General features: G+C 42.4%; 1 long non-coding RNA gene across 2 annotated transcripts; it reads right to left on the reverse strand.

Moving 5' to 3' along the window:
* Positions 1-656: 656 nt before the first annotated feature.
* LOC144134983 (uncharacterized) lies at positions 657-16,668 on the reverse strand. 2 transcript variants are annotated; one of them, XR_013315326.1, is made up of 5 exons: positions 16,469-16,668; positions 10,574-10,734; positions 7,147-7,408; positions 2,649-2,747; positions 657-958 (listed from the first exon to the last, which is right to left on the reverse strand). It is a non-coding gene; the product is annotated as an uncharacterized LOC144134983 (long non-coding RNA). The 2 variants fall into 2 exon arrangements; XR_013315325.1 differs by lacking the exons at positions 657-958; positions 2,649-2,747 and adding an exon at positions 6,727-6,865.
* Positions 16,669-19,421: the final 2,753 nt, after the last annotated feature.

Here is a 19,421-nt window from a genome sequence, read left to right on the forward strand (position 1 = left end):
GCCTCCCGCGTACGTGCAGCGTTCAGAGAACGGCGCTTCGCCTCAGCTGCATTGTTTGCTCTGCCACAAATTGGACTGATGTGACACGTCGCCGATGTGGGCTTTATCATAAAATATTCGGCGGCTATGGCGCAGGCGCACAGAATGAGGCGCCATTAATTCATGTCTCGGATGGTACCTTGAGCGCCGTTTCAGGGCACCTGAGTGCGTCTTGTTGCTAGACGACGATGAAGGCATTGCGAGACGCAAGGCATCTGCTATGTGCACAGGGTGGGCATTGGATTCCGGAAGCTGGGCGTTTATAACGCCATTGAGTATTGCTACAACGTGGAGGTCTATAACTATGAGAATAGGAAGTAGCGCTGGAAAAATAAATTCGGCAATAAGCTGGCCATCAGATTGCAAACTTCGCAAGCGAGACCCTGGCAATTTATGAAGTTGTTTCCTCCCAGCCACACCGCGTTTAGAAATGTGCGCAGGGGTGTGCATGCGGGTTGACATTAATTCCAAGAATATTGGGAAGAGCATAAACTCTTATCAGACTGAAAAAAGAAACAACGGTACACAAATAGAGGGCTAATGATGTAGGAGCAGGACCGTCATTTAGGAACTGGAGGTAAAGAAGAAAACCTTGCCAGCATCACTATGACATTGCGGGTTTAGGGACATAACAAGAATAATGGTGTGATCAGAAATGTTATTTCAAATCTAACTTGAAGCAAAGGTTAAGACCGCAGATACTTGTCTCGCATGTAGCAGCGTCGAAACAGTGCTCCCTTCATCAACAGCGGGAGTAGGCGAAACCAACCCTGCCCAACCCAGCTCCTAGATTGGGTGGTGCCTCCAGAATTGTGTACACAGTTCTCAAGAAAGCGTGACCAAGGTGCCCAGTGACGTTGAGCTGTCGAGGTGCCGTGACGAAACCGCTGTGGCACTGTATGCCTGTGGACGTCTTCACCTTCAATAAAACGGAAAGACAGAAATGAGGATATTTGAGAGACGCAAATTTTTGAAAACAATAAACACAAAGAAAAAAGAGACTAGTGTACTGCTTAGTATCTTCCAATCACATTTCGAGTAAGATGCATGTAAATAGCACGTGCAAACAGGGCTTATAAGAGAGACTGGGATAAAGGCAATGTAGAATAAATGAGAACCTTATCACAGTTCGTTAATCTTGACTGAAGCTTGCACGGTGAAGAAGGTCCCGACATTGTGCAGTCTTAAGAGTAATCGGTTTCATCAGACGCAGCCACTGAGCAGGCATAGTGTGTATTAAATCATGCATATCTGCCATCAAACAGGTTTTAAGGTCAGGCCTGCGCTTAAGATCACTCAGGCTTGCAGTGCCATGAACGAAAAGTTGAAGCATCCGTTCTTTACAGAGGGACAATGAGGTAGTGGACTTGTGTTGACTGGAATAGTCAGAACAGCAAAGAATGTACCGATACACACGCGCTAACCTGTACTACAATGAACCTGTGAAAGAAAATGTCTGTAACATTCAATAGGCTATGATAAATACTCTTTCAAGAAGAACTCAAAAAGTCTCAAATTCAAAGTCCCTTCATGTGTCACTCACTGTCCGCGTAGTCAAAGGCGGTATGCGGGTGAGGATTATGCATAGGCCTCCTCGTGAATGAATGCCGCAATGAAACGAAAACCCGACTGATGGTTACGGTGCTCGATGTTGCGAAATATGAGCCCGGCTCTTTAGGTATTTGAGCCATAGGCAGTCGGGGATGGCACATAATGAACAACAACAGTGGCACGGGGCGCAGGCTCCGGCTAAACCCGGAATCTTGTCACCACCAACCATGAAGCTCCAATAGAGCGGAACGTTTCGCAGGAGCCGGATACCCTCACCCTGCTCTCATTCTTCCCTCCTCAGGTTTTTGCCATTCCTTCCTCCACCGCTTTCTTCCGCATGCTTCCGCCGTGCCTTCCTCCTTTGCGCTTGGCGCATAATCGGAGCGATTCATCGTAGCAGGAGGGTATGCAAGAGCAATGATCCTTCTGCGGCCGCGGCTGGTGCCGAACTTACTGCCTGAGGAGAGGCGCTGCCCCGGCGTATCGACGCCCGCAGTGCGCAAGACAAAACCGAGAGCCACATCCGTTCTGCACTGCGTGTTCCGTGTGAGGTCGCTTATGGGTCAAGTAGCGCAGCAGCTGCACTCAAACACTGCTTTACTGACGAGCTCAAACATTGCTTTGCCGGCCAATTTATTTTCAATCCACGATCCTTTGGTCACGGGCGCTAATGCTTAGACACTGAATCCAATAGGGCATGTATGGCGCTTTGATATACGGGAATGTCTTATGCCAGGAGATGCAGTAGTTGGGGTTATTACTTGGTTAAGGCAGGGAGACGCGGATGAAAGTTGTTGTATATGATCAGCAATATATAGAGGCAGAAGATACAAAGTTCTCTACTTCTTCAATGCTTATCAATGTCATGTATTCTGAGCAAAGAGCACACGCGGTTCAGCTGTGCATCACTGCCCGCTTGAAATTTGGTTCGGGCTTGTTGGTCAGATTGAGTTGCGAGCGGATGGATTGTGAAAAAATAGGGATGAAAACAGAGGAAGAGACAAGAAAGCGCTTTGACTTCTCGCAGGACCTCTCCTCGTCATGCACGATGCACTTACCTCTACCACGTAATCTCTTGGGTCGAGCACGAACTGTTTACCCGCAATAGTGAAGGCGATGTTCGGAAGACGCGTTACGTTGCGGCAGTCCACGACATGCTGCAACAGATGAAAAATGCGAATGAAAAAAAAAACATGATTCCTTGTGCCGCTGTGATTTTAAAGAAAATATGACGATTGAATGTATAAAACACTTATCGCAAGGAAGAGATAGATCTTAGCCGCTTCGGGTGGTTAAAGAGGGGAGGGTGTTGGTGCAGTAGCGACTTCTAGTCAATCGTTTTCAAAGTCGTCAGAGGTGGGCGTCGTAAGTCAGTGGACCTCTTCTGCACTACTTGAAGCAGGCCGCTTTAACTAGCGTATGCCACAATTGCGTCTTGTGCTACGGTGATTGATCGTGCTTGGTGAGCTAGGGTGGCCGCATCGTCATGTGGTACGTACAGAATTCTGTCTGTCCTGCGCTAGCAACATGGCCAAGTCCATATAAGATTGTGTTGATCTGCTCAGAAGCGTTCTTGGCAGTGGGTGCGTCTGTTGTGCATGAAGTTTTCGTCTTTTGGAAGAGACCACTTGTGAAATATGTACGCGGTGTACGCTGCGTTGGTACTGACTTTGTTTAAGATACCTTGTGGCCGAGGGACCACTCCCTTAGTATCAAGCACCGGCTTTGGTCTTCCTTCCGATAACGGACGCCTGCGGCCTGTTTTTATTTTGATGCCAACGTAGTGTACAACTTAACTGCCGTGGGAGCCTTCATTTAAAAGTTTTCGATAAGGATTTTTATCTGCCAAGATCGGCAGAAAGTGGACGTGTGGGCCTTGTACGTGTAATCAAGCCCATGAGCTTGCTCAGAGGCAGAGTGCGCTTCTGCGTGTCCCCCAGCCAAGCAAGTTTGACACGGTTTCCACAAAATCGGGATGTTTGTTCCCACGTTTCGCATCTGCTTCAATTTCTTCCTTATGTCGTTCGCCACAGCATCCTCTGGCCTTCGTGCTTTCAGCTCTGCCTATTGCTGCGCATGAGCCAATTAGGATTCGAGAGTTTTTGCAGTTCTCCGTTCCGCAATATGCTCTGTGGTGGTCGTTAATGGCCTGGACGGCTCGGCATATGACATATGGCTTGCGGTGGGACTACCACCAGGTAGGTGGCATCTGTGCAGACCGTTGGGTTGCGGTAATGCGGCACCGATCCAAGCCATACCAATATTCTTTTTCTAGCTGAAGCGTTCGTGTAGATCTCTAATAGGTTTGGTTGTCTCATCACTTCTCTTATCTTTTCAAGCGCTTGCCTTACCACCGCGTTTCGCCTACTACCTTAGCGGCACAGATCGCTAGCTGTATATATCCTCGCAAATGGATACGTACACTCAAGCTAAACTGGGCTCCGATGTTGCACGTGGTCCGAAGAATATCGAACAAGTAGGGTGGAGAGCTGCGCAAATCGTAGCAAACATTCGCTAGAGCAGTTGCCGTCAGAAATATTATGTAGGGGGCACCCGTGTATGAGTTATCGAATCGCGACCTAGAAAATATCAGGAAGGAAATAATACAATGGCTGGCGTGGGTCGAAGACTAGATTAGCCAGGCTATCTACCGCTGTGGCGCCGTTATGACGTTCGCCTTCTGGCCCATAGAAATGGGAGCAGAGGGCATTGCGGCATTGGTTCAGGACCGTATGAGGAAGGAAAAACTAGTTACATATTCGATTCTCTCTTGTGCACACCGGACACCCTGGGACACTACAAAGCAGGACTACATACTGTCAAGCGAGGGGCACAAAGGCAACAAAGCATGGCTGGGTAACAGGAATCACGTTTGCTATTGACATTTCAAGATGATCGCCAGCTTGTGGATATGCTAGTTGGCTTGAAATAATCCATTCTCGCTAGTATCGCTCTCGCATTGGGAGAGAGTAAGGGGTACTAGTATATTTGGGAATTAGTATTTTCCTGGTGGAAAAAGGCTCATCTTATGCCCGATATACCACAGATTGCAAAAACATTTTTTGTATTCCATGCAGACACAAATATATATATGAAAAAGAAGACTGCATATATATACAATCACTAGGCGATCTAACTACACGAAAAAGCTTTGTCTCTATGTGAACTCCTGAGTTAATATAGTAATTTTCCTTAAAACCGACAACAAGGCTTAGAACATTTAAAAGCTAAAAAGAGGTATCCCGGTTTATGCCCACATTCTCTGGGTTTTTGAATTAGGTCTTAGAATTTGAACGCACATATCTCATGTGGAAAATATTCCGACCTAAGGCAAAGAAAATATAATCGCGTTGAATCCAATATAGTATTTCAGCTTTCACGCTGCTTTCTATCTCCTCAGCTACGTAGACACACGAACGAGTGATTGAATGTTGAAGTTGGCTGTTGCCCAACTCTACATGAGCAAACTTAGAGGTCATGTTAATCCTCCTTTAAAAACGTAGCTTTCAAGTTTTTTTTTACTCTGATACCCTGATTTCATCCAAGTTATCTCTATCAGTTTTAACTTCAAGATAATCTGGATTTGTCGTCTTTTATGTTTATTTATATATTACCCTTTATATTGCAAACCAATGTCACGTTTGCTTTCGCGCCATTTCTTTTCTGTATTAAAACGTTTTATGCTGCAGGCTATCTTAATTCAGTCTGACACTTTCTCTGTGTTTAGTAAGCTTCCATTACTGCTCTGCTTCCATATATGTGGAATGTCTCAAGTGGTAGACCTATTGATTTAAAGAAAGATGTGTTTTCTGTACGCAGGTTTTGCTTGTAGCTTGTATTTTTACGGCAACTCATTTACATTTACCTGTTTAGCACCGAACATTGGTTTCTATGCTTCATACCTTTTGTGAGCTTTAGCTCACGTGCACATTGCATGAAATGTTTTTTAACGAAAGTGGTGTTTTGATTTCGTGTTTTCGAAAACAAATAGTTTCACCCAAGGGAGACATCTCCAGGATAGGTAACTGGTTAATCAGGATCCTATTCTTGTTTATATCGAAGTTTTTATGGCATCGATTTTCTACAGTTATTTTAGAGAGGTCTGTGCAGAAACCACAAAATAAATAAATATATGCTCATGTTAAAATTTTCACTATTTACAATATGTAGCTCTCTCTCTGGAAATGTGTGTGCATGGTTAATCTGTTCGCAAGGCTTTCTCCGTCATATTTTCATTCTCTTTTTTGTTTTCCTGTGCAATTCGATTCACACCGAATGCGGTAGATGTGTGCCGATTATATTGCCATGAATTGTGTTCCAGGTTTGAAGAAGGTAGACAACAGTGATAACTTCTTAAGTTCTCTGAAGTTAAACACTATCAAGTCACATCCTCCTTGAGGAATGCCAATAGGCGAGCGACATTCGCAATGTGGTGCTACTAACAGCGTGTCCAAGCATGGAAAATGTTTGCATTCTTGGCAACGCTTATGGTTTTAGAGTGGTATAAATCAATAAACAAGAGAGAAGGCCCTGCTGCTGTCCTGTAACGTTAGAAAGCGAACGCAGTAAAATTATATTTTTTTATTCGCTTTACATTGTCGTTCACTATTCTGAAATGGCGACTAATCTGAGCAACAGTGCAGAATCTCTCCATAGTATTAAAAGCAGTGATGTACAGCTTTTAGCCCAGATATCCTTCCAAACTTCTGGTAAAATGAATTAAATTGAATGCCGTCAAGCCGGCAAAATCTTAATGGGCCACAAAATTTTCCAAATTTACACGCAAAATTTTCGCGCCTTTGTCCCGCAAGGGTGGCTTGCGCACAGAAGCTTATCGGAATTGCAGCTGCAAAAAAAAAAAAGATGGTGGCACGGTGAGCTATCGTAGGGGGTAATTGGAAAGTTAGGATGCTCTATTTAATGCGAAAAACTTCGGTACTGAATGATAATCTTTTCACTCTTTTACGAAGTCTCAGGACAGATGCTACCAGTGATTTCTTTATTATTAATCTACTGTCAGCCGAATGATAAGGCAAACTCTCTCGCCGCTTACACTGCTCGTCCTCAAAACAACCAACTGTTGTCTTGGCTAACAGCGCACATCAGATTCCCAAGATCAAAGAAGTTTACCGCTCCATCCGCTGTCTTCATAGCGCCCAGAATGCCATTGATGCGCTCGATCTCACGAGCTGGTCCTCCGATGAAAGGGTCTGCAGGGGCTGTCCTGGCTGGGCAGCCACGAGAGCAGATGCGTTTCGTGTCTCCAATTCGTATACTTTCAGGTAGAAGAAGAGTGCAAGTACAATTAGCACTTCGTGTTTACACATTTGATGAGATAAGAGAAATTTCTACTCTTCATTATATGCAAAATTTTTGAGACTACAGCCACTGATGGCGACACGTTTTCTTGCCTTTATACATAGCCAGTGACTAAGTTCTTTAGTTTATTTGCATTGGGAATGTGTGGTTTCGAAAAACACGGGCACGCACTGGAAACCGAGAGCCATCCACGAATACCGAAGAATGTTCTCAGCGCTCGGAATATGGCACACTTACCCTTGAAGGTTGAACTGCCAGTTCCTTCCCTGCACCTCTGAAAAGCTTAGGACCCAGTGTAGCGGCGATCGCCGACGTCACCGAAAAGAGCCTCTCCTCCTGCGTGGCAGAAGTAGAATCCCAGAAGCGGTTCGGCGATTTGACCGTTCTCGATTAGGTGGGCGAACATCGAGAAGCGACCATGGTCCAGCCCGAGAACTCCGTCGAACGGTACACCGTAAAAGGGATCGGGTATACTGTCGTCTGGGCTGATGCTGTCCGCCTTGTATTCCGTCCATGAAGATAAAGAGAAACGCACAAACAAGCATTAGAAAGTTATTTACAGAAATTCTTGCAGTGAAATCATACATTCTATTTCGTCAAAAATTGATCACCTGAATTGTAGACTTTCCTTTTTTTTGTGTTAACCTAACGATAGCAGTTCTCTTTTGCCTGAACGAACGCACCCATGGCCAACTTTGTTGGGCACAAGTTTTGAATATGGCGAAATTGTAAGGTGCTAATGTGAAAATATTGAAGATAATGGTCCGTGCTTGTGATGTATGAAAACCGTTCTTAGTACTGTTTCCAACGCTCGCATCGAGCAGTTAAGACTGCCATAGAAAACCAATGAGGAGCTCTTTTTACGATCATCATCATCATCATCATCATCAGACTGACTACACCCACAGCTGCGCAAATTCCACTCCTATGTCTCTCCAATTCACCCTGTCCTTTAACACCTGCGCCCACCCAATGCCTGCAAACCTCTTAATCTCATCCAACCGCCTAACCTTCTGCCGCCGCCTGCTACGCTTGCCTTCTCTTGGAATCCACTACGTTATCTTTAAGGAGCAGAAAAAACATAAATAGCAAAAAAATGCAAGCTTGCCAACGGGAGAACTGCGATATATTGGTTGTTATATTGAAATCTTTGAATATGTGAAACAATTGCGTTCATAAACCCTTTCCGATTTAAAAATGCTTTTTCCAGAATTGTTGCCTCTGCAGCCTTGAGAGTCAACCATTTTCCTAGTACTCTTTATGAAGTCTTATGCAGTTCTACTGGGGTTATAAGTTACGAAAAGTGGTTTCTTCGGCACTTCATAGAATTCATTCTTAGATACAGATTCTATACTGCACTGTTAAATAATATTCTCCTATGGAGCCAATTTTGGCCGCTACACAAAGTTTTTGTTAATATTAAAATTTCAAAGACGACCTATCTATTACTACGGTATTCGTAGATCGCTTTTCAGTTATAAGATTAATGACAGCGTGCGAGCACTAATACTCAATAGGCGACCAAAAAAAGGCCTCAGGCTATACCGGTTATACGATGCGCGCATTGGTTCGAGTGCAAGCAATCGTTCGAGTGTATAATCTAAAACTTGGAGTTTTAATTTTCATTTTTGTATATTCAGCGTGCTTTTATTAATGCATATTTCAGGACTCAATTGTGTCTTTTTGTCGGCTAATATTTCCCTCAAAACGTGTTTGTTTTCTTTGATATATAAAGTGACTTATGCAGCTAAATGTTACACACGTTTTAATTTTGGTTGTCTGTTAGCATCAGCAGTTTATTAAGGAGTAATTGCCTCCGACATGATCGTACTTACAGCGCTGTTCATGGTCTAAAATGTTGCAATAAAGCAAATGAAAAAGCAGGCCAGTCGAGAGTCGCCTCTAACCGTAGGCAAAACGTTATTACTTTGAACAGAGCATATTACCGCATCGCTACACGTAAATTTATCAGCTGTACCTCTGATTCTGAGTGACTGATGTGACGAGTCTAATTCCGGGCGGTTTGCCGGTTTCCACCTTATTATGGACACTTTAGGTTCTCAGGGCCCGCGTTGTTATAGTAAATGTTGATCATGGCAAAAATACGGCACGCAGGCATAATAACTCTGTCTGTGTTGTCGAAAAAATAACAGAAATTCCATGTTTATGTACGAATCGAACACTTTCAAAACATACAAAACTGAGTGCGCGCTTTCCAGAGTCTGCTTTTACTCGAATTGAGCGAAGTCCAGAAACCAACATATAATTGTCTGTAATAGAACGATGATTCGTAGATCCTGTGCCAAATAAAAATGAGCCAGATCTTGCTAATACATGGCTCAAACTAAGCCAAGTCCAGTCCTGAGAGCCTGTTTTGCCACCTTCTGCCTCTCTTTGCTCTGAAGAGATGGGTGGAAGATGTGAAGGAAAGCAACGACAGTAACGTAACTATGGGATCATTAGCCCCGTCACCGATGAAGTAACGATACGCCGCTGCGGCAGTGAACGTTAAAGCCTTCACGTGGGCGACATGAGAATGGGGTTTTCAGTTTATCATTAAAAGCGAAGTACATGACGGAGACTGTATATGACAATAGTAGCCGTTCTCCTGTCGTCGTGAACCACCGCGGTGGCTGAGTGGTTATGGCGCTCGGCTGCCGGCCCGAAAGACGCGACCTCGATCCCGGCTGCGGCGGTCGAATTTCGATGGAGGCGAAATTCTAGAGGCCCGTGTGCTGTGCGATGTCAGTGCACGTAAAAGAACCCCAGGTGGTCGAAATTTCCGGAGCCCTTCACTACGGCGTCTCTCATAGCCCGAGTCGCTTTGGGACGTTAAACCCCCATAAACATAAACATAAACATCCTGTCGTCGTGCAGCCTGTACGCGTCAACTATTTTGCTACTACTCGTGAATTTAGTATGCTACAGTGAAGCTAAGTATATGTGGGACATCATACACACAAGCAGGTCGACGTTTGCGCTGCCGATGTATGAACTCTAGAAAAGGACGTTGTCAACTGACTGATTGAATCAGAAACGCGATTTTTGGATTAGCTTGCTTATTTTGAAGCACTTGAGCGCCCGTAATGGCGCAGAACGAATGCTGAAATTGTTTTGTGCCGTAGTTTCTACCGAAGTGGTTCTTGATATACACAGCTAGTAAACAACTGTATGACAAATGCTTTCGTAGCAAAACTAAGTCACATCCAAAGATTAACATAAAAAAGATTTGTATCAAGTGTATGCATGCTAATACTAACTACAATATTTGCATTTTTTTATTAAATGTTGGTGCATAGTTGCTCCAGCCTGCAAAGCATATCATATAACGGGCTTGTTCCGATGAAAAACTTTCACGTTTCTCCTTTTTTCGCTCTAGTGCCTTTGATGCATTAAAGAAAAAAACTCTTTAAGTGTCCTCGGAAACCTTGCTATAGCTAAATCTGTGTGTGGATGCAACATGAACTGCTTGCGCTAAAGTGCACTTTGCCATATGGATGACGGGTTCAATAAAATTATAGACGAAAAATCGAGCTTCATTCAGAAGCAAGTCATTTGCTGCGTAATTATGAGTCTTGTTTTTGGAGGGATGCGTTTTATTATCGACTGAACGTACTTGGCTGTGCGAAAAGCAATCGGTGACATACGAAGCAGTATTTCGTACCTCCATGATGTAGGTGTTATCCGCGGTCGGACCGTCTTCCAGTTGCAGATTGTCTTTTCCCATGTAGCCGAAGACGCGGCTTTCTCGAAAGTTAGTGAGGATGCTTAAAAGTGGTCCATCGTAGCTGGACGACAGACTGGGGTCAAACTTCGTGCGATTTCCTGCGGGTCATGACACGTACTATAGATAACACTCTCTATTCAAGAAACGAAAACAATGCTTCGCCACGCCACCAACATTGTTAACGAAAAATTTGCATTTTTCACTTCAGAATTCCTTAAGGCGCACAAAATTCGCCTCATAAGCTCCTAAATTTTTTCACATAATACAAGAGTGTCTGGTGTCTCCTGGTAGGCGGTTGCGTCACAAGGAAATAAAAAATATTAAAATTTTTCTCCACGCGCTAAGTGTTTAGATGATGCCTGGACGGTATTTATATTATATACACAACTTTACTGCAATGAACCAGTTCTGAGCTTATGTGCGATATAGTAAACTAGAGGCATTATTCTTCTGTGCTCTTTGTTGTCACATTCGGGTCTGCTGAAATTGCAATCTGACCTAAGGATGCGTCTGAAGAGATGAAATTTGTGTAGTCGCTCCCCCTCCCTCCCCCCCCGCGTGACCACCGGAAGGGTTGTCATTCACGCAACTGTAATCAAAGAGCGTTATTTTGTAGAGACCTTCGCCCAGAGGGTTGTTCACGAAACAGGGAAAAACAACACGGCGTTATGTCATATGTGATAGAAAAAGTGAAGAGACGTACACCCCTGCCTGCCGCGGTTTGCTTGACTCGTCATTATGGTTTTTCAGAAAAGTGGTCCCCCTTACTGCAGAAGCCATCGAGTGCGCGACGCCAAGACTTATTAAAACTTACTGCACCCCAGTTAGGAATCCCGGCCGACTGACTGGCGCTGCGTTCAGAAAAACAAGACACGTGGTATGGACATCATGACCCCTCTGGGTTCCCAGAAAAGTTTCATGACTGCTGAAATAAAGCGTCAGACGCACAAATGGGTTTCACTTAAGGAATGTTTCCTTTCCTTGGCGTTACAAATTACGATGTTATAGAAGTTACTTTTGAAGGGAGTATTTGTACGCAAGAATCTAAACCCTGATGGGACTGATAGGCAATTTTCGTTAGCATTGTGATGGAGCATCCAGTGTAAAATTATTTTCAATGCAGAGCTTGAACTTCGCTAGGAGCCATGCTTCATCTTTGGCGGGTATCACAGCAGCTTAACCTCATATGCCCTCTGCGAGCAGAAAAACCCCTTTTTTCCGCGTTTAATGCTTAATTCGTTAATTTTGTGCTCTCTAGTATATATTTCACTTACCATTTGCCTAGCATTACTGAGTTCTCCTCATGCTAATTTCTGACCTATTATCTACACATAACGGGAATGATATTGTAAATGTCCACATTTCCGAGAACAAACGATTAATTTTAGCTTCTGTGATCCACGCTGTGATATTCCATCTCCCAAATACCCTTGAACAACTTCACTATTGCAATCATACCATGTTTTCTGCGTTCTCGCATAATGTCTTTAAAACTTTGTCCAAGCTTTCTCCCAAGACATCTTTCCTAAGACATCTCAAAGCTGGATATTTTCGTGCGGCTAAGCAATGCTTAAGAAACTAAATATATGTACTGCCTCGAAGGCAATCCAGCAGCACTTCCATAAACATATATTCACTAGAGAATATTATGGGATAATTTCAGGCCACCATTATTAAGAACCTTAAAAATATTTTGGAAAAGACGGAGAGGTTATAACAGGAAGGTTTATGAAGAGGAATTGCCTCTTATTGTAGTGTGCTGTATAGCTTAACGTTAACTTCCTTATCAAAAGAAGGAACGAAAAAAGATGTAGCGAATTAAAATTACCATGCAGGTTTTCTTTCTAAACTTTAAGGTCTTTTTTTGCATAGCGCCGGCTAGGAATATTGTCGGGCGGCATTCAGATTTTTTGTATCAGTTCGCTTGCCCTTTCAACCAAAATTTAGCTCTAGAGATGATGGAGTAAATTTAATAATATTAGGAAGTTAATTCTGCATCCGCCATGAGTTTAAAGTTGACACTTACGGCAGAGTTCTGAGGTCCTGCACTTAATGGACGGCACCCAGGGCACGCCTGCGGTGTCGAAAACAACCTTGAAAGTTTGCCACGGTGTTCCAATTCTGAGGTGGGTGTAGAATTGAACCTAAATAAAGAATAATTTCTTCATTTCTATCGTTGTCGTCTAATTTGGTGATTTATTTATTTAGCCTTAACGTCCGCCTTCTACTGAGGGCGGTTACAGGGAGAAAAACAAACACATTTCACTTGTACAGCAAACAAGGTACTGTCATGATACTCAATAAAAAAATAACACACTGTTTCTGCAAAAACAAATTGATAATGAAATGATGTTTTGAGGACAGTAAAAGGCGCAGTGATCGTCTCACATATCGATGGATACCCGAACCACGCCGTAAGGAAAAGATAAATGAAAGATTGAGATATGGAGAGAAATAACTTTTATTCGCACCCGTCTAAAGCGAGACAAAAAAGAAAAAGAGGTGCAATAGTAGAGGATGTCGGAAAATTTTCAACCACCTGGGGATCTTTTACTTCCACTGACATAGCACCGCACACGGCCGCTTTTAAGTGTTTCCCCGCCACCGAAACGCGGCTGCCGCAGCCGGGTTTGACCCCGGGAACTCCGGCTCAGTATCCCAGGGCCCTAACCACTGAACCAACACGGCGGGTAGAAATGTCTTTCCTTGTTAAATTTCCGACGCTGCACCCGCGTAATAGGAGCATATGACAGCAGGCGTTCAAAGTGCGATATAGAGTTCTTTCCCAAAGCCACTCTGAACTGCGGCTAAAATCTATGTTTATAGTAAAGACCACTTACGTTGTGGTAGTTCTCCAATGGCACAACGAATGTCCCTGGCCGACGCGCAGCATTGGCGGTTTGATTTTCAGTATTCTGAGGTCCTGTGGAACTGAAGTTTAGATGCGGTTAGCAGCTGCGAACACTACATTGTGAGCAAAGATTCTGAAGCGAAACACACAGACGAGTAGGTAATCATGCTGGAAATGGAGAATGTTTAGCCGAAAAATTGCATAACGACACATACAGGGAAATGAGCAAGCTATTACAAACTATTACACATAGCTAAATAAGTTATTTCTGTAACTAACTGCACACAACAATGGGCTGAAAGCAGAGAATTAAATATACGGAACATGGAAGCGTAGTGTCTATATATATATATATATATATATATATATATATATATATATATATATATATATATATATATATATATATATATATATATATATATATATATATATATATATATATATATATATATATGTATACAGACAAGGTAAAGTAAATGAGGGGCCCGTTCGACAAACTTATAAAAGGAGCCAACAGTCACCGAAACCAAGGTGCATAGGGGAACGTTAATATTATTATTTTTTTAATGTGTTGTGCTTCTCAGTGGGATAATATTACTTAGATTAATAAATCGCTTAAAGAAAATTACTTATAAAGCAGCAGAAAAAGCAACCATGCCGCCGGTGGGATCCGAACCCCGGACCTCCGAATATCGCGTCCGGTGCTCTTACGAACTGAGCTACGGCGACGGCTGTCCAATCTGCTGCTCTCGTGGGTATTTATGTTGACTGGGTGTAAGCGAGCCTTGAGAGTGTTAACCAGCGCCACCCTCGACCATAGCGGCGGACGTAACACGTCCTGTAATACCGCGAGCGTGACGTCGAACTTCATCTAATGGCGAGGGTGGAAACTGTGCGAGAGTCCTCTTTTTCTACCTATGGCATCAAGACTGCCAGAACCGAGACCCTCGTTAAGGTATTAGCAGACAAGCTAATGGAAATGAGGGGCCCGTTTGACAAATTTATGAAGGGAGCCAACAGTCACCGAAACCAAGGTGCATAGGGGAATGTTAATTTTTTTTAATGTGTTATGCTTTTCAGTGGGATAATAATACTTGGATTAATAAATCACTTGAAGAAAATTACATATAAAGCAGGAGAAAAAACTACCATGCCGCCGGTGGGATCCGAACCCACGACCTCCGCATATCGCGTCCGGTGCTCTTACCAACTGAGCTACGGCCACGGCTGTCCAATCTTCAGCTCTCGTGGGTGTAAGCGAGCCTTGAGAGTGTTCACCAGCGCCACCCTCGACATAGCGGCGGACGTAGAGCACCGGACGCGATATTCGGAGGTCGTGGGTTCGAATCCCACCTGCGGCATGGTTGTTTTTTTGCTGCTTTATAAGTAATTTTCTTTAAGCGATTTATTAATCTAAGTAATATTATCCCACTGAGAAGCACAACACATTAAAAAAATAATAATAACGTTCCCCTATGCACCTTGGTTTCGGTGACTGTTGGCTCCCTTTATAAGTATATATATATATATATATATATATGTGCACGTAGACCTGGGGTAGCAACAGCATAATATCCTTATTCAGAGCTACACGACGTTAGAAAAGAGACAGCAGTAAAAAAAAACGGCGCCCTCACGCGCATTTAAGAAGAAAGTTATTTCATTTTGTGGTGCCTCGTTGAAAACAACGGTGTATTTCCTGAAGAAGGAACAAACAAAAAGTCAGAACTGTGGTGAGAAACTAGATGCTGTGACGGGATAATGAAATGTTAGACTTCATTTTCATTCAGGCAACACATAACGCTTACGGTAGTCACAAAAGAGAAAGCGCAGATGGTGTCTGTGTACAATGGGAATTGCTGTCCTAGGACCTATTTAAATATCTTGCGCGTAATAACCGCCCTCTACCAAGCCGGCGAAATCACCAAACATGGTTCACGAACTGATGTAGGTGCGCCATCATTCGGGTAAGGTGGGATGGCAAAGGTTAGCATTTGCGTAGACATATGAATGGCTTCTACGTGGTTTTAAAACAGAAGCCTTATATAGCCCATTAGCAACGAAACTCAGCGTCGCTGTCGGCGTCGACGAAACCGCAAATGACGTCACCAGGAAAGAAAAAAATTCCTTTCTAGGGTGCGGGGAATTGCGAGGCGACCACACAGTCCATAGGCCAGAAAACCGCGTTACTTCTTGGCTAAAAAAAGTTAACCTAGTGTATGCGTTGCGTTGCTACTGTATGAAAGAACCCTGAAGCTCTCCCCTTCCTTTTTCAGGACTACAGCACGGTCGCAACACGGAAAAGAAAAACTTACACAAACACAGGCGCTTTCTTGTCCGTGCTCCGACCGCGTTGTAGTCCTAAAAAATGTTAAACGAACAAGCCAGCCACTACACATTTCCCGTGCCTTGTTCATTTTTGAGAGCGTGAAGAAAACATCCGCCTGTGTCGCTGTACCATGAAATTCCAATGGTGAGTAGTGTCATTTGAGATAGGAAATATCATGAATTATATACGTCCTCTGCCTGGCCTATGTAGGAAGCTTCCAGCTTAGTCGAGGCTGCTTTCCGAGAATGCACTTCACCTTTTACACTGTACTGCAAGATATGCTGCTCTCTTACCATATCCCGAAGCGCGTCTACGTGTAAAAAGTTGCCAACATTACCTCGGGCAGAAAATTGCCCACCCTCGGTGATTCTCTCATCTTCAGTGTGATACGCCCTATTATAAGCTAGAAAAGCGTATTTATATCTTACTTTTTCTCCCGAATTATCTATTAGCCCAAACTTTATCTAACACACAAGTTTCAACTCTAAACATTGATGTTCGATGAGGCAAGTGGCATTCTCGAAACTTTAAATCAGCTCTTCTTGTGTTTTTCTCTTACTCTGGTAGTTACACAACTGCAGATTGCATTACATACTGCATTACCGTTACAGGTAGCAGCACTGCATACATAAATTAATAAGTAGCTCACCTTGCAGGATGCACAATTTCCAACTGCAAAAAAGCGCAGACAACAGACAAAAAAGAGAGCGAATTCATTTTTAGGATCTGAACGCTACTTGGCACTTTGTACTGTGCTCAACCACGGGCACAGTGGCAGTGAACAGATCACCACACAGCGTGCACTAACAACCGCTGAGCAGCGTAATCACTGCTGCCGACGGACCTTTTTCGCGGCGTCAACTGCGGCGTCGCCAGTCTTGCATGCGCATTTATGCTGTTGAGGATAGCACTTCGAGGTGCTTGACCTCAATGCACAACGCTCCACTTACGGACAGCAGAGTACTGCAACCTGGGAGAAAGGAAATCCATGAACGAAAACACATCCGCGCGTCGCCCCAATATCGTTATGAAATATGTCCTTTCGATCATACCAACCATCGTTCAAATGATAAAAAAAATATGTTTTGACCAAAGCATCCCGTGCCGCGGACAATGAACTTATAGACTTCACTTAAATAGCAAGTGTGTTTGTGCTCATTCTCCAAAGCGTGTACACGTCCTCGAATGTTATGCTGAGTCCGGAGTGCGTCACTCGACATTCTTTTGGGCTGTGACCCACCACGCACCCAGCACGCATGCATGTCGCTTTTGTACCACTTTATTTTTACTTTCTCTTACTGATTTTAAGGGTTCGATGTAATGCGCTTACGACACTTAGGAGCCTAGGTGTCGTAGAAGTCGTAGAAGAGAAATAAACCATTTGGGGTAAAAATGTGGCTTTTTCGGCATATTATTGCCAGCATTGGAGGAAAGCAGGAAGCCGGTGGATCGTCTTAAGAAGCTGGTTAACTAATTTCTGTTAACTTTTTAGCGACCACAGTAGACAGCTTATTGTAATTAGAGATTTTCAGCCGCCGGTAATAATAGCCATATCAGTTTTCAAAATTTCGAAAACGCGATTATCCTCGACACTGTGGCTCGACAAAATTTGGCTACATCATGCAAGAATACATGCCCTTTCGAAAAGAAAGCAGGCAAAGCACTGTTTCCATTGCGCGTAAATAGTCAAAATGCACAATCGAATTTTGTCGAGACACAGTACGAACGGTAATCACGTTGTCGAAAGTGTAAAACCTGATATGACTATTACCTCTCAAATTAGGCGCCTGACTCTACTAGTTAAAAATTAATTATTTTAAATTCGTTAAACAGCTTGCTACTTAAGACAATTCACCATTTTTCTGGTGTGCGCCCACAGAGGTGATACAATGCTGAACAGGCCGTATTTTTGCCTGAAAAAACCTAATTTTGAGAATTAAAGCCTGCCCTGAAACACTTGGTACAAACTGAGTGTTTGTTCAATACGCACGAACACACCTACAGGAACACACACACGCACGTGCACATATAAATAAACTTAAAAATGTGCATACATACGTATGCAGAGCTCCAAACAAAACAGATGGTACTTACGGAACCGGAGCAAAATCAATACTGCACACAATACACCTACCAAGAGGTTTCGATAAAACAGCGATGCTCCTTCTAATATTGCATAGCGGCATAGCGGCATAGCGGCATATATATATATATATATATATATATATATATATATATATATATATATATATATATATATATATATATATATATATATATATATATATATATATATATATATATATATATATATATATATATATATATATATATATATTGTTGCGATACATGAGGTACTTGACTGCTTAAAATAATATATATCGAAGTATATGCTTCATTAAAGGAAACATTTTTATTTTACTCGACGTTTCAGAATGATCGGTCCGCCGATCGAAACTTTGAGTAAAATAAAAATGTTTCCTTAAACAAAGCGTATACTTCTATATATATATATATATAGATAGATGGATAGATAGATAGGCAGTTAGATAGATAGATAGATAGATAGATAGATAGATAGATAGATAGATAGATAGATAGATAGATAGATAGATAGATAGATAGATAGATAGATAGATAGATAGATAGATAGATAGATAGATAGATAGATAGATAGATAGATAGATAGATAGATAGATAGATAGATAGATAGATAGATAGATAGATAGATAGATAGATAGATAGATAGATAGATAGATAGATAGATAGATAGATAGATAGATAGATAGATAGATAGATAGATAGATAGATAGATAGATAGATAGATAGATAGATAGATAGATAGATAGATAGATAGATAGATAGATAGATAGATAGATAGATAGATAGATAGATAGATAGATAGATAGATAGATAGATAGATAGATAGATAGATAGATAGATAGATAGATAGATAGATAGATAGATAGATAGATAGATAGATAGATAGATAGATAGATAGATAGATAGATAGATAGATAGATAGATAGATAGATAGATAGATAGATAGATAGATAGATAGATAGATAGATAGATAGATAGATAGATAGATATATAGATAGATAGATAGATAGATAGATAGATAGATAGATAGATAGATAGATAGATAGATAGATAGATAGATAGATAGATAGATAGATAGATAGATAGATAGATAGATAGATAGATAGATAGATAGATAGATAGATAGATAGATAGATAGATACGTATGAAGGAAGACAACAGTCAGCAAAACCAAGGTGCAGCATTGTTCGATTTCTTACTTTTGCTCATAATAGTGTTTCACTGCAAAAATTTGGTGTATACCCGTCGCCTAAACAATATATCGCCTAGGGCTCGATAGCCTCAACGGACAGCTGGCCGCTTCCTTTTGTGACAATGGGGAAGTTTCAATAATATGATGGAGTTTGACCTACGCATGGCCATGTTGAAGGCATGTTAATACAAGCGATAGTTGAGGTACCTTGCAGCATGCAAAGCATACAATTTTCCACATATAAGCGATAGTTGAGGTACCTTGCAGCATGCAAAGCATACAATTTTCCACATATAAAAAGAACAGT

Source organism: Amblyomma americanum, chromosome 5, assembly GCF_052857255.1.
Source record: "Amblyomma americanum isolate KBUSLIRL-KWMA chromosome 5, ASM5285725v1, whole genome shotgun sequence".
Classification (NCBI taxonomy): Eukaryota; Metazoa; Arthropoda; class Arachnida; order Ixodida; family Ixodidae; genus Amblyomma; species Amblyomma americanum.